Here is a 12,085-nt window from a genome sequence, read left to right as displayed (position 1 = left end):
TAGTTTCGAATTCTGAGATTTGTGTGAGCATAATCACTCTTTAGTTTAGGAATTTCTTGTAGGTTTACAGTCTTAGTTGTTTTCACTCTCCTGCCCAGGTAATACCTGTCGTGGGTCATTTCCCTTGTTGATAGATACTCTTTGTTTAGTCTTCCAGCCACTAGAGGCCCTATAGTTCTCAGTAATTGTTAACTGTTTCCGTTTTCCCCTTTCTGGGAACACACTTCTGTTGGAAGTTCTAGTCTTTGTGTGTTTTCTTGTTGTAAATAAATCATTGAATCTGCAACTGCTCGACCCCTTCTCTTTCCTGTGCCCTGAGCCTCAGAGAAAACCTAACATTTGTCTCTATCTCATGTATCTTCTTTTGCAGCGTCTGCCTTTCTCACGGTCATCTTAGGGACAGAGAGGGCCTGAATGTGCTCCCAGCCTCAGTTTGGGAGAAGCAAATAGGAACACAGATAAATCTGAGGTGATCTATAGGTTCTACAACTTGATTTAAGGTGACTGTAGTTGACAGATGCAACCTGCATGCTATTCTGGGATATCGTTCAGCTAACAGCTGCAAGGAAATACCTCAATAAGGGTAAAGAGTCATTTTTCCTTCACAACTGTGACCAGCAGCTACATGGTTCAGAAAAGACGCCAGCTGACTTTCGGATCATTATTTATTTTTGTTCATGTTGGCTCAAAATAATGGGAATTTACATGATGGCTTCCATTTATTTTCATGTTTTAGCTCCCCCCAACATTGCAAATTCTGACTCAATGGTATGATGACAAGTAACAATAAAACATTTCACACTTTTCTCGTTAATAGTTGTTGAGATGATGTCATCCAAATATGGCTTCAAAAACAAAAAGTGCTGAGAATGGGTTGATGGGCTTTTCTTGAAATGTCTTGTAGTGTTTGACATCAATTTAAAATTTCACAGATACCATTTTAAATATCCACTGAAATTTCAGTCAGCTCAGGGATAGTCAAGCAGAAAACTGCTGATGATTTGATGGAATAACCCAACATGGATTTGAGGAGTCACAGAGGAGTTCATTTATTTGTTCTCTTTTCTCAGTTAAAAAATTCTGCTCTTCATCTTGATGTAAGAAATCCAACCTAAAAGGTCTTGCTTATCATATTAATTCTTTATTTACATTTAATTACTGCATCTAATTACAATATTGAGCTAAAACTATTCGGGGGTAATGGCTGATTAGAGAGTCAGCAATGCTGATTGTTTAAAGTAAGCAAAGTAAAGTTCACAACATACAACTACTGTTTTTACTTGCAGTAGTCAAGTGGAAGTGTTGACTTGACTGTTGTCATTCATATTTTGCTGCTATTTGATTTTAAGTGTGTGCAGTTATTGTGTGTGAAAATAAACAAGTTTTATCCAGAAATATTTATTAATATAAAATGGAAATGAAAAGACAACAAGGACTTTGCTGCTAATAGCAGGTTCAAAGTGAACCTCATGTTAAATCAGGGAGATCTGAAGACCTTGATCAATTATAAATTTATTAAAGTCATACTGTTTTCACATTGCAGTTCACATTGATTTCCATCGCAGCTGCTGAGGCTCTGTGAGCTCCACTGTTACCACAGAGTGCTTTGGCTCAAACAAACCAAGAAGCTTCAACAGAGAGGGGGTCTGCAGGATTAAAATATAAACACAGAAAGGTGTATTCATTTTGTATATTTAAAAAAAAATTGTAAAATTAGAATTCATAATTTTCTCTAGTCTGAATAACATGAAGTTTGCATGTTCTCCCTGTGCATGTTTGAGTTTTCTCCAGGTTCTCCACCTTCCTCCCACAGTCCAAAACATGCTGAGGTTAATTGGTAACTCTGGATTGTCTGTAAGTGTGAATGTGAGTGTGATTGTTTGTGTCTATATGTAGCCCTGTGATAGACTGGTGATCTGTCCAGGGTGTAACCTGCCTTCAGCCTAAATCAGCTGGGATAGACTTCAGCCCCCCACGGCCATAATGAGGATTAAGCGATGGATGGATGGATGGATGGATGGATGGATGGATAACTTGAGGGGGCACATGTCCTCTGAATCTGCATGAGAAACACCTCTGGGCAAAGCTATAACAGGCCTCTTAGTAGCTCTTCATTTAGAAATAGAAAATAGTTCTATTTTTGGTCTTTTGTTATGTTTGCTGTGATTTTATTTTGAGCTTATTTAGAAAAGGTTATTGCAGGATCCAAACAAAATATTAATAACACTGTGAATGGCCTTGGTTTTTAAAATAAGCATTCAGGTTTGCTAAATTCATCTTCTAAACCTTCATGTGCCACGTGTTGACACTCTACATGTGCACATTTTCTTTTTTTGTTGGTGTTTGTTTGTGTTCATGATTTGTGACTGTGATTTATAAATGAAGCTGACTTGATTTCATGCTGATGTGCTGTAGAAATGACTGAACTGACCTCCGCTGGAGTCTCATATGAACTGCTTGGCCTCATTTGACCCTTGTTTCGGCCACACTACAATTTTATGTGCTGGAACAGACAAGTTCCCACATGAACTTTTAAATCGTTTTTTCTCGCTAAAATCATTTTTCCTGTTTAACTTTCTGAGACCAACAATCTAACACTCACTCCCACTTCTCACTGTGATGACCAGTTGTTCATTGAGAGGTGGGAGAGGCTCCAGGCTTTGTTGTCTTCCTCTGAGCTTATTACGGCACTTTTGTGAAAAACCGTCAGTGTCTCCTTGGAGAATTTATTACTCCACCAAGGAACGTGGAGAAGTTATCAGCATTGTTTTGTCTGTCTGTTTGTCTGTTAGCAAAATTACTCAAAAACGGACCAACAGATTTGGATGAAATTGTAGCGGAACGTGTAGAAATGGTAGAAACTACACTTTATGATTAAAATTACACTCGTTAATTTAGGGGCACCATCCTCAGCTTGCCTGAGGAAAACATCAATTTAAGCTAAGTCTCAAAGAGACTTTGATTGAAATTAAGTTGATCAGTCTCATTCTGAAAGTCGTAAATTCTGATTTCATTGACCTCCAGTTCCCAAAACAAAGAAATACACGGTAAAACCAATGATAATTACATACAAACATTTATTAACTAATTCTACGAATAAACAATAAACAACAATGACATGACAACAAGAGACAGTGAATAAATGAATAAATAAATGCAGATAAATAGACTAATGAACTGTGATCATCATTGGAAGTATCTGGCAGAAAAGGTGATGAATTTAGAATTTGGAATTTGTAAATTCACCTGTTTAGCAGAAGGAAAGTGATACTTGCGATGCCTTTGTAGTAGTGAGAGGGATGCCACTGCAGGATGTGTCGCTGTGATGATCTGCTGGATGAGATGTTCAGGAACGCAGAGACAAGAAAGAACTTTGGCAGGTTTGCATTGCAAAAGTGTGCCGAAGTAAAAACACTCACAAAGCTCATAGTTATAAAGAAAAGATTTACGCTGTTGTAGTTCTTAAGTAATTCTTAAGTCCAGTTGCATTCTTCTAAGAGTCAATTTTTCTAAGATCCTTTGTTTTTCTCAGATCTCAGATGTTCTACAAGCCCATTCTTACAAGCCCAGTTACAAGCCCAAGTTAAATTTTCCAAAAAGCCCAGATTACATTCTTCAAAAAGCCAAAACAAAGACTAAACTAAGTTGCATTCCAGTTACTTCCCTCTATATAGAAAGCTTTGGAGCCAAATGCAAATCAGCATCTAACCAGTCATGGAAGTGTTCTTCCCAAGGGGTGGTGTTGAGCTTCACTGTCCAGGAGAGGTCAGAGGCCAGATACCTTTATAACTTACTCTTAGTCCATTTCTTAAATGTACAAATCCAATTGTTCAATATTTATGATGATCGCATATATGAAATAACACAGAATAAATGATTAAAATGGCACCAAACACAACACGTTTATCTCATATGGTTCCTGAGATGATAATAAAATGTGTAAACATAAGAATAAACTTACAAATTGTAGACTTTAGGCTACATTAAAGTAAAGTTATAACATGGTTAAACATACAAACATATATATTCGGTAATAATAAGAAAAAGAAGATATAGGGACTAAATAGTAAAAAGTCTCTCTGTGTCTTTTATGGTTGTGGTCTTCTGTGACAGGGAGAGGGGGGTGTTGGTATCATGTGTGCGCATCTTCCACAAACACCTCAGATTTAATGTGTTCTTCTTCCATCCTGGTCCTGATCAACCTGGTATCAGAGACTGAGTCCAGACCGTCATTCTGATGATGGTGCAGTTCTTTAGTGTTCTGATTTAAACTGATCTATTCATTTCTGTGTAGAAAGTTCTCTGTGTTAGGTTGGGAGATCAGAAGGTCAGAATGCCAATCCTGCAGAGGTGTGGTTTTCCTCACAGTTGACACTTTATGACCTTTATCAGATTCTAGTGGAGGTAGGAGGATGTCCTGTTGTCTCCAAAAGAGCCATGAGTGGTCCTTTAGTAGTAAACATCCAATCAGCAGATGTTCCATTTGGAGGTGAATTTTGGGTTAGCTGTCTCCTGAAATGGTGTCTTACCAAATTTACAGCTTTGAGAGAGGGTCTTTGGATCTTTGTGTGTTGCTCTGGAATGTTCTGCTCCTTAGTACGCTACACAATTTTCAGGGATGGTCAAAAATGACACAAGGACCAAAAGATCAGATTTTGACACTGATGCAGCTTATAGTCTGGATCCACGGATTTGTTAAAGATTTCTGTATCATTGCGAGATAGTCACTTGTAACTATGCTATACTATCACATGATTGTAATCCTACGACAAATCGACCTCTACGGACCACAAATTTTTTTAAAGATTTCATCCGTCTGAAATCATACAATGGCTAAGCAGCCTTGGTGGAATACAGTGTCCTCTGAATGCATTTTTTTATCTGAAAATGTGTTCCATTATCCCCCATTTTAAGCATTATTGTATCATCTCTTTATGAATCCTGGTTTTTAGCTCCACCTTCCAGCATGAGCATACAGAAAGATTATTTACAAAATGATAAAGTCAAAGAATGAAATATAGAACATCCAGAATGTTTAATGAGGACTGCCCGAAAGAATCTAACTTCAAAATGACCTGGAACACTTCAGTGGAGCCTGAGATCTATATTTGCTGGTAGTATTTAGTGAAACATACAATAGCATGCAGTTGTTTAAAAGCATGACAGGCAGAAAATTAAATGACTGTATGTGTGTTCCCATTTCCCAGAGTTGCATCTGACAATTAAACTTGCAGTTTCAAATACTGTAGGCCTCACAGCATCTGGTTTGCAAACTCATGGCTTCAAAAAGGTAAGTAAGGAGAAACGTTCAGGTTGTCATGAGCTACGCTGCAACATAAACATCAAACAGGAATTTCACATCATGTTTTTGTTTTAATGCACTAAAATGAAGGACAACCCAAAGACATAGTTAAGTAGCAATGCAATTATGTTTCAGTTCAGGTTTTTTCATATAGCATCATTTTACAACAGATGTCATCTCAAGGAACATCACAAAGTAGGGTGAAGATCTTACAAAATTATAGAGAAAAACTCAACAAATGCAAAGATTTCCTTTTAGCAAGCTCTTTGCCAAGAGTAGGAATAAATAACTCTTCATTAACAGGAAGCCACCTCCAGTAGAACTAGACTCAGGGAAGGTAGTCATCTGCCCTACTGGTTGGTTCAGGAAAGTGAGAGAGAAAACAGATAGAAAGCAGACAAACAATGTGTAAGAGGGAAGAAATGTGCAGCTCTGCAGCCAAAACAAAACCCAAACTACAAAAGAAAGAAGACAAACTCACCAACATGCAGTGGTGGTATAGAAGTGTATGGCAAGAGAAAGAGATTCAGACAGGCTCAGTGCATCATGGGAAATCCCCTGGTAACCTGGTTCATGGTCAGCTGAGGCAAGGCTAACTATAAACTTTATCAAAGAGGATGGTTTTAGTCCTGGAGCCTGTCTTTCCTCTCTTCCTCTCTCTCTGGATGTAGTTGTGTTACTGTTGTGTGAAGTGAAGACAGGGGGATGGATCACCTGACGCCAATCACCACCTCCAGCAACAAGAAAAGCACTCAGAGAGCACAGTACTCCGACGCTGTTCATTCCCCCATATGACATTGTCAGAAATGCAGCATATTTTTGTAGAAATGCAGCATTTTATTATTATTATTATTATTATTATTATTATTATTATTATTATTAGTTATTGATGATCAGAAATCACGGCAACATAGAATGTGGTCATTTAATATAAATGTACCCACAAACAAAATGACCTTGCGCTGAGCACAGGCGTGTGTTATGCATGTTTACATTATGTATGGATACTGAATCGCGTGACCTACGTACACTATATTGTCAAAAGTATTCGCTCACCCATCCAAATAATCAGAATCAGGTGTTCCAATCACTTCCATGACCACAGCTGTATAAAATCAAGCACCTAGGCATGCAGACTGCTTTTACAAACATTTGTGAAAGAATGGCTCGCTCTCAGGAGCTCAATGAATTCCAGCGTGGAACTGTGATAGGATGCCACCTGTGCAACAAATCCAGTCCTGACATCTCCTCGCTCCTAAATATTCCACAGTCAACTGTCAGCTGTATTATAAGAAAGTGGAAGTGTGTGGGAACGACAACAACTCAGCCACCAAGTGGTAGGCCACGTAAACTGATGGAGCGGGGTCAGCGGATGCTGAGGTGCATAGTGCCAAGAGGTCGCCAACTTTCTGCAGAGTCAATGGCTATAGACCTTCAAACTTCATGTGGCCTTCAGATTAGCTCAAGAACAGTGCTTCAGCAGAGAGCTTCATGGAATGGGTTTCCATGGCCGAGCAGCTACATCCAAGCCATACATCACCAAGTGCAAAGCGTCGGATGCAGTGGTATAAAGCAGCCACCACTGGACTCTAGAGCAGTGGAGACACGTTCTCTGGAGTGACCAATCGTGCTTCTCCATCTGGCAATCTGATGGACGAGTCTGGGTTTGGCAGTTGCCAGGAGAACGATACTTGTCGGACTGCATTGTGCCAAGTGTAAAGTTTGGTGGAGGGGGGATTATGGTATGGGGTTGTTTTTCAGGAGCTGGGCTTGGCCCCTTAGTTCCAGTGAAAGGAACTCTGAATGCTTCAGCATACCAAGACATTTTGGACAATTCCATGCTCCCAACTTTGTGGGTACAGTTTTGAGCTGCCCCTTCCTCTTCCAACATGACTGTGCACCAGTGCACAAAGCAAGGTCCATAAAGACATAGACGACAGAGTCTGGTGTGGATGAACTTGACTGGCCTCCACAGAGTCCTGACCTCAACCCAATAGAACACCTTTGGGATGAATTAGAGTGGAGACTGAGAGCCAGACCTTCTGGTCCAACATCAGTGTGTGACCTCACAAATGTGTTTCTGGAAGAATGGTCAAAAATTCCCATAAACACACTCCTAAACCTTGTGGACAGCCTTCCCAGAAGAGTTGAAGCTGTTACAGCTGCAAAGGGTGGACTGACGTCATATTGAACCCTATGGATTAGGAATGGGATGTCACTTACGTTCATATGCGAGTCAAGGCAGGTGAGCGAATACTTTTGGCAATATAGTGTATGTGTAAATTACTCTTATAAAGGTCTGTTGATCAGTTCATCACTTTTGGATAGCTTTGTTTTGCTTGTGTTAAAATAACTGTTCACTCCATGCTTTTATTTTGAAGGCATATTTTTTAAATGTTGCTTGCTTTTATTTTTGGCAGCTTCCCAGTGGCACAGGAAGTGCTTTTCTAAGAAGTGATTTCTTGCCATGAGGAAGACACTGCTGAAAAGTTTGAAAATTCACTTAAGGACGGAAGGAAAATGGTTAGACTCAGAAATACCCCCACAATTGTATCATTTGTTTCTTGTATCACTTGTGACGGATAAGTCCCGATAAGTCAGTAGTAGGATCACACTCATGATAGTCAGCAGGCAGCTGATGTAGCATTCATTTGTTGTCATGGTTACAGTGATATGGTGCCGGCCCCTACCTTGCAATAACACAGAAATCTTTAACAAATGCATGGATCCAGATTATAAGATGCATCACTATCAAAATCTAATCACTTGATCCTTGTGTCATTTCTGACCTTCCCTGAAAAAGTCATCCAAATCCATTTGTCCGTTCTTGAGTAATGCTGCGCACATACAAACAAACAGGCAGACAGACAAACGTACGCTGATGTCACTTAACTGTAACTCTAAAAGAACTAGTTCAAATCCACACTCTGCACACCAGCATGTAGGCTTACCAACAGACTCACCCCAGCTCATCCCTTCAGAAATCTTCTAGAACACCACCACTACTGGACTCCCGCCTGCCCCTGCTACCTTCAACCCACACAGCCTTCACCTACACCATGCTGATCTGCTACTCATCCTCCCACCCGGCTTCCAGATTATATTTATTTAATGTATAAGTTGAACAAATTCTTAACTTTGGTTGTAGGCCTTGGAATTTTTGATGTTTTCCAAACCAAGTACTTTATCTATTTATGAAGATGAAATTTGATCCAGACAGACAATATTTTATGATTCTGTATAATCCCAGACATTTTTGAAAACATCACAACAGAAATGACCTCACACCAGTTTAAAAGCACTTGGTTTTGAAAACACAAAGCTTAGTTCTAATCCAGAAAAAAATCTGCCACAGCTCAAACTACATAAACGTTTTACTGCCTTTGTTTTGATATTTTGAATGGCATTACTTTAACATGCTGGTGTGAAATGTCAGCACATTGTTGAAATTATGGAGGAAAGAGCATTTTGAAATTTGTATGTCTGTGTTAAGGGAAGTATTTCAGTTTTCAGACATACACTACCATTCAAAGTTTGGGGTCAGTCAGGCAGTTTCATGTTTTCCATGAAAACTCACACTTTCATTCATGTGCTAACATAATTGCAAAAGGGTTTTCTAATCATCAATTAGCTTTTCAACACCAATAGCTAACACAATGTAGCATTAGAACACAGGAGTGATGGTTGCTGGAAATGTTCCTCTGTACCCCTATGGAGATATTCCATTAAAAATCAGCTGTTTCCAGCTAGAATAGTCATTTATCACATTAACAATGTCTAGACTGTATTTCAGATTAATTACTCCGTCAAGGAACAACGAAGTTATGTGACAATCGGCGTACATTTGTCTCTCTGTTTGTCTGTCTGTCTATTAGCAACATTACTCAAAAACGGACAAACAGATTTGGATGAAATTTTCAGGGAAGGTCAGAAATGACACAAGGACCAAGTGATTAGATTTTGGCAGTGATGCAGCTTAGAGTCTGGATCCACGGATTTCTTAAAGATTTCTGTATCATTGCGAGGTAGCGGCACAGGGTCACTGTAACTATGACAACAAGTGAACACTACGTCAGCTGCCCGCTGACGATCACGTGATTGTGATCCTACTACAAATCGACTGCTGCATACTTATCGGGACTTATCCGTCGGAAATGATACAAGGAACAATTGATTAAATTGTGGGGGCGTTTCCGAATCTCATCAATTCCCGCTGCCTGCTCCATATTTAGGACAGACAATTCGGTATCCCTACATAGCATACACACGCATAACACACGTCTGTGCTCAGCGCAAGGTCATTTTGATAGTGGGTACATCTATAATGAATAGTCACATTCTATGTTCTGCGTCAGTTTTTTTTTTTTTTAGATTTCTGTCATCGATAACGATATGACTGAGCAGCTTTGGCAGAGTACTGCGCTCTCTGAGTGCTTTTCTTGAAAATAAAAGGGCTGAACATTATGACATATAATTAGTGTATGGAGACTAGGAGTTAAAGCAGGTAAATAGTTGTTTCGTGTTGTTTAGAAAACCAAAACTGAACAGGGGGGCAAGGATGCTCTGAAATCAGGCAAATACAGTGCATGTGTGTGCACAATAGCAAACGCTTGAAAAACAAATAAAATGTCCAACATTTTTAAAATAGCAGATCTCAAACTGCCCTTTTGGGAAACTCAGCCCACAGAGTGACGGACTGCACCATGTAGCACTCTCACCTCAGTAAGCTGTGACATTTCCAACCATCCAAAGGGATGTTTGACTTTTTTTACCTGTTGCAGTTCAGAAAAGTTTTTGTTACTCTCATAAGTTCAATTTGCATAAAGAAACAAAGCAGCTGTAGTTTCTATCTTTTGTTCATTATGTAAATATGTTAGTAAATGCGCTGACCTGTGTGCAGCTGCAGATAAAAGAAATATGACATCAGTGAAGACCCTCCACAGACCATGGTCATGTATCACTCACTCTGTCAAACTGAAATTCATTGACACTGACCCCTCAACTGATGCAGTCTTGGATTTGTTGTCCTCTTTTCTGACAGCAAAGGTTACGTGCACAGACACAATCAATTCAGGCGCATCCAGTCATACATAATGCATTAGACTGTTCTGTTCTTGGTTTGGAATAAAATTTGACCACCACCACCCCAAAAACAGAATGTGCACTAATCGGCACAGTCAACATTTTGGTGTCTGTTTCAAACGGACTAACTGCTGCATTTTTGTGTGTATATAATTATTCAAGCTGCATCTTTATCCTGTGAACAGCAAGTGACCTACTTACTTCCAATTCATTCTCTCCTAAAAGACCATTACTTTTTTTCTTTTTTTTTTTTACACAATCTGCAGGAAGTTGCGATTCTTATTCAGTTCTGGTATGATTTCCCTATCTTCTGTGATGACTAGATAATGTCTTTCTCAACCATAGTCTGCTCTCTGAAAGTGCATCTCATAAAACTGCTTTTCTTTGCTTCTTTTTTAAACAATAACACCACCTGCTGTTTTTGTTAATTAGTTGAGCCATTGTGTAAAAATTGCCTTGAAGATAGCTGCGCTGTTACATGTTTATTGTGGCTTGAAATTGTTTATTTACCATTTTTAATTTACCTAAAACACAATGAGGGGTATTGGGGAAATACTATTAAATGTTTAATCCCAATTAAATCCCAATTAGGTATATTTCTATTATTTTGAAGAGAACACTTTTCTGCACGGACTTTGTGTTCTGCTTAGAATTCGTGATGAAAATAAAACCATTAAATAATGTGATAGCTGACATTTGGTAGCAATCCGATCACCCTGGTGCTTAGCTGTATATACACAGGTCAGCCCATATTAAAACCATACATAGGTGACAACAATAACACAAATTATCTCAGTAAAATGGCATCGGTCAGTGGGTAGGACTGAGTAGGGAGCAGATGAACTGTAAGTTTCTTAGTTGAGGTATTTTGACAGGGGCCAAATTATGATGGGTAGATGACTGAGGAACAGCATCTCCACAATGGCAGGTCTGGGTCTTCCAGATACACAGTGGTATGTGGACAGGTGGTGGGTTTGTGTGTTTACCCAGAGAAGAGATGGCAGCAGGATGCATAATGGGAAGAAGGCAAGTCAGTAGAGGCCGTGTGATGCTCTTTACAATTTTCTCCTGGAAAACCTTGGGTCATGGCATTCATGTGGCTATTACTTGGACACATACCAGCCATCTAAACATTGTTGCAAACTACCTCTTCCTGGCAGCAGTATTCCCTCATAGCAGTGGTGCTTTCAGCAGGATAGTGTGCTCTGTCTGATAATCTTAGCTCGGGTGTTCAAAGAACTTTACAATGTGTTTCTTATTCATCATTCACACGCACGCTTCACCATGCTCACCTGACATCAGGAGCAGCTTGGGGTTTAGTGTCTCTTCCATCTTTGGCATTGGGAGGCTGGAGATCAACCGGCTCTACCACCAAGACCACAGCTGCCCTAAAGCCTTCAAGAGTTCAAGGTGTTGATTTGGCCCTCAAATTCTCTAGATCTCAGTCTCCTGTTCTGTGGAATCTGCTGGAAAAATAAGTTCAATCAGTGGAGAACTTAAAGGATCTGCTGTCAGGTCTCAGTGCTGTTACCACAGAACACCTTGAGAAGTCTGCGGGGTCCATTACTCGACAGGTCAGAGTTGTTTTGGTTGTAAGAGAGGTTGTAACTACACAACGTTAGACTGGTGGCTTTCATGTTGTAGCTGACCAGTGTGTGTGTAAAATGTGCAGTAGAGGCTACACTTGCTGAACTTGCTTGA

The sequence above is a fragment of the Amphiprion ocellaris genome, chromosome 5, assembly GCF_022539595.1.
Source record: "Amphiprion ocellaris isolate individual 3 ecotype Okinawa chromosome 5, ASM2253959v1, whole genome shotgun sequence".
Taxonomy (NCBI): Eukaryota; Metazoa; Chordata; class Actinopteri; family Pomacentridae; genus Amphiprion; species Amphiprion ocellaris.
This window is presented reverse-complemented; position numbering follows the sequence as displayed.